Raw genomic sequence first — 4,176 nt, forward strand, 5'->3', positions numbered from 1 at the left:
TGCGCTAAAAAGGCCTTCCTATGCATGGTCGTTTTTTGCGTCAAAAATGCCTTACTATACATGGTCGTTTTTGTGGTCAAAGAGCCTTACTATACATGGTCGTTTTTTGCGCTAAAAACGCCTTACTACACTATACTATACTTAATGTTTTCTTCATGGTTTTAAGATTTATGATGAAATTAGTGTCTATATAGGCTGGAGAGTGCTAATCTGACACGTATACAATTGAAAACATGAAAATTCAGCCTTTTGTTTAGCTGTGAAGATCATATGAACTTTTTAATGCCTTAAAGGCATTTTCAGAGCAAGAGAAACACGTTTTCTGAACTTAATGTTTTATTCGTTGTTTTAACTTTTTTTGATGAAATTAGTGTCTATATAGGCTGCAGAGTGCTCATCTGACACTTATACAAGTGAAAACATGAAGTTTCAGCCTTTTGTTTAGCTGTGAGAATCATATGAACTTTTTATTGCCTTAAACACATTTTCAGAGCAAGAGAAACATGTTTTCTGAACTTAATGTTTTCTTCATGGTTTTAAGTTTTTTGATGAAATTAGTGTCTATATAGGCTGCAGAGTGCTCATCTGACACTTATACAAGTGAAAACAAGAAGATTCAGCCTTTTGTTTAGCTGTGAGGATCATATGAACTTTTTATTGCCTTAAACGCATTTTCAGAGGAAGTAAAACACGTTTTCTGAACTAAATATTTTTTCATTGGTTTTACCGTATTTTCACGACCAAAGAGCGCACCGTGTGAAAAGGCGCAGTCTCATTTATGTGTGCCATTTCTGTATTTAATACACACATTGGGCGCACCGGATTAAAGGACGCAAGTTTTATATACCGGTACATATCCTCTCCTGCCATACGAGCGTCCGCCTTACCACAACATACAGGCGTATTTAAAAAATAGATCGGGAGCAAAACTGAGTTTTTTAGTGCTTTATTTAGTAAGAACATTTTGTGATCATCGCTCAATAGGCGTCGGCATGGTAAAAACAAGCACATTACCGGTAACAGAATCGAACAGTTGCGCTAAATCCAATATGGCAGGTTCGCTTTCTTCACTGGAGGTTACTTTCTGTCCCGTGCGGCTCCTCGGAAATAATGCCGGCTTTTCCGAAAGCTCGAACCACCGTGCCAGCAGACACGTTAGCCCGCCCGGCTTAAAATGCGTTTGAGGCAATAAAAAGTTGGTATGATGATCACAGCTAAACAAAAGGGGTGGCTGCAAAAAAAAGCTTACAGCACCTGGTATTCCCAGGCAGTCTCCCATCCAAGTACTAAGCAGGCCCGATCCTGCTTAGCTTCCGAGATCAGATGAGATTGGGCATTCTCAGGGTAGTATGGACCTAAGCGAGGGAATGTGCCAGAAAATCCCTCTTTATAGTGTTGCAGGGAGAGCGTCTTTCTTTGCTCATGGTGTTCGTTCTTGTCGGATGATGGTTATTTGGTTTTCCAAATACAGGCTTGAATTGATGAAGGTGTTATTTGTGTCGTGTTGTCAAATAAGGCGCATGTGAGTCCAGCTGATGCGTTTACGTGGGTAACTTTTCTTTGACTTCCAATGCAATCCGTTTCGTCCATTCATTCCGGGTAGAGTGAATGGTTGCCTTTGTTCACTCGCACAAAAAAACGTTCTTATCCCGTGACTTTAAAGTGGCCTTTAGAGCTTTGAAAGGCGCTTAAAATGTTATGTATAACTATGAATATTATGTGGTGAAATGGTTGATCACGAGATCAGTGTCGCTGTGTGATTACGTCAGCAGAGAGCGTCAAGGACCAGACGGAGAGTAATCATAAAAAATGTCAAAAGAAAAGGATAGGGAATTAAACCCAAAATTCCGAAGATACTAAAAGGAGAGGAGTAGCATTACCTTACATTGCAGGGCTTTATGAAAAACTTCAGAGTCCTTTGGCAACACAAAATTCCTACTTATTTCAAACCGAAAAACACTTGAAGGCAAAAATGAGTGCATCCAAAAGATAGGCTGTCAAATGAAAAACAAAGTAATGTAGTTTATTCAATACATTGGAAAAATGAAAATTATGAAGAGCAAAACATTGGGGAGACTAAACAAATTCTCAAAAAAAAAATACTTTATCAACACCGCTGGGATAATACTACTGGGCCTCAATCTGCAGTACATATGCACCTCAAAGCTATCTACCGCTCATTTGACGACAATGAGGTTAAAATTGTAGCGAAAGGAAAATAGATGGTTTGAAAGGGGAGTAAAAGAAGCTGTCCAGCACGCAGAAGCCCAGTTCTGCTTCGCGTACGAGTACTGTCATGACGGTCCCTCATGCGGACAGCTCCCTCTGCCGGAAAGCCATATCGTTACACGCAGCGACTCGAGTAAAATCAACGTGTGGGAAGCCGTTTAAAATCGCGTCGGGGGTGATCGTGAAAGAAAAGTGAAATCGGATCGCTAACGAGAGAGACCATTTCTCGGCCCACAGTGTTTGGGTTGGCTGCAAAAAAAAAAAAAAAAGCTTACAGCACCTGGTATTCCCGGGCGGTCTCCCATCCAAGTACTAACCAGGCCTGACCCTGCTTAGCTTCCAAGATCAGACAAGATAGGGCGTTCTCAGGGTAGTATGGCCGTAAGCAAGGGAATGTGCCAGAAAATCCCTCTTTATAGTGTTGCAGGGAGAGTGTCTTTCTTTGCTCATGGTGTTCGTTCTTGTCGGATGATGGTTATTTGGTTTTCCAAATAGAGGCTTGAATCGATGAAGGTGTTATTTGTGTCGTGTTCTCAAATAAGGCGCATGTAAGTCCAGCTGATGCGTTAACGTGGGTAACTTTTCTTTGACTTCCAATGCAATCCGTTTCGTCCATTCATTCCGGGTAGAGTGAACGCTGGCGCGAATGGTTGCCTCTGTTCACTCGCACAAAAAACATTCTTATCTTGTGACTGTAAAGTGGCCTTTAGAGCTTTGAAAGGCGCTTAAAATGTTATGTATAACTATGAATATTATGTGGTGAAATGGTTGATCACGAGATCAGTGACGCTGTGTGATTACGTCCGCAGAGGGCGTCAAGGACCAGACGTAGAGTAATCATAATAAATGTCAAAAGAAAAGGATAGAGAATTAAACCCAAAATTCTGAAGATACTAAAAGGAGAGGAGTAGCATTACCTTACATTGCAGGGCTTTCTGAAAAACTACAGAGTCCTTTGGCAACACAAAATTCCTACTTATTTCAAACCGATAAACACTTGAAGGCAAAAATGAGTGCATCCAAAAGATAGGCTGTCAAATGAAAAACAAAATAATGTAGTTTATTCAATACATTGGAAAAATGAAAATTATAAAGAGCAAAACATTGGGGAGACTAAACAAATTCTCAAAAAAAAATACTTTATCAACACCGCTGGGATAATACTACTGGGCCTCAATCTGCAGTACATACGCACCTCAAAGCTATCTACCGCTCATTTGACGACAATGAGGTTAAGATTGTAGCGAAAGGAAAATAGATGGTTTGAAAGGGGAGTAAAAGAAGCTGTCCAGCACGCAGAAGCCCAGTTCTGCTTCGCGTACGAGTACTGTCATGACGGTGCCCCATGCGGACAGCTCCCTCTGCCGGAAAGCCATATCGTTACACGCAGCGACTCAAGAGTAAAATCAACGTGTGGGAAACCGTTTAAAATCGCGTCGGGGGTGATCGTGAAAGAAAAGTGAAATCGGATCGCTAACGAGAGAGACCATTTCTCGGCCCACAGAGTTTGGGGTGGCTGCAAAAAAAAAGCTTATAGCACCTGGTATTCCCAGGCAGTCTCCCATCCAAGTACTAACCAGGCCCAACCCTGCTTAGCTTCCAAGATCAGACGAGATCGGGCATTCGCAGGGTAGTATGGCCGTAAGTGAGGCAATATGATGATGGGGATTTGGTTTTCCAAATACAGGCTTGAATCGATGAATAGTACCCTTGAAGGGGTTATTTGTGTCGTGTTGTCAAATAAGGCGCATGTGAGTCCAGCTGATGTATTAACGTGGGTAACTTTTCTTTGACTTCCAATGCAATCCGTTTCGTCCATTCATTCCGGGTAGAATGAACGCTGGTGCGAATGGTTGCCTCTGTTCACTCGCCCCAAAAAAACGTTCTTATCCCGTGACTGTAAAGTGGCCTTGAGAGTTTTGAAAGGCGCATAGAAATTAAATGTAT

General features: G+C 41.6%; 1 non-coding gene and 2 pseudogenes across 1 annotated transcript; all 3 read right to left on the reverse strand.

The window, feature by feature from the left end:
• Positions 1-1,242: 1,242 nt before the first annotated feature.
• Positions 1,243-1,361, reverse strand: LOC148881273 (5S ribosomal RNA; annotated as a pseudogene).
• A 1,136-nt stretch (positions 1,362-2,497) lies between these two features.
• On the reverse strand, positions 2,498-2,616 carry LOC148881274 (5S ribosomal RNA). The gene has a single exon (XR_016114036.1). It is a non-coding gene; the product is annotated as a 5S ribosomal RNA (ribosomal RNA).
• Positions 2,617-3,757: 1,141 nt separating this feature from the next.
• Positions 3,758-3,876, reverse strand: LOC148881275 (5S ribosomal RNA; annotated as a pseudogene).
• Between the last annotated feature and the right edge of the window lie 300 nt (positions 3,877-4,176).

Source organism: Hippocampus bargibanti, unplaced genomic scaffold (genome assembly GCF_051943395.1).
Source record: "Hippocampus bargibanti isolate YZ-2025 unplaced genomic scaffold, ASM5194339v1 Contig00001_ERROPOS9571412+, whole genome shotgun sequence".
Lineage (NCBI taxonomy): Eukaryota > Metazoa > Chordata > Actinopteri > Syngnathiformes > Syngnathidae > Hippocampus > Hippocampus bargibanti.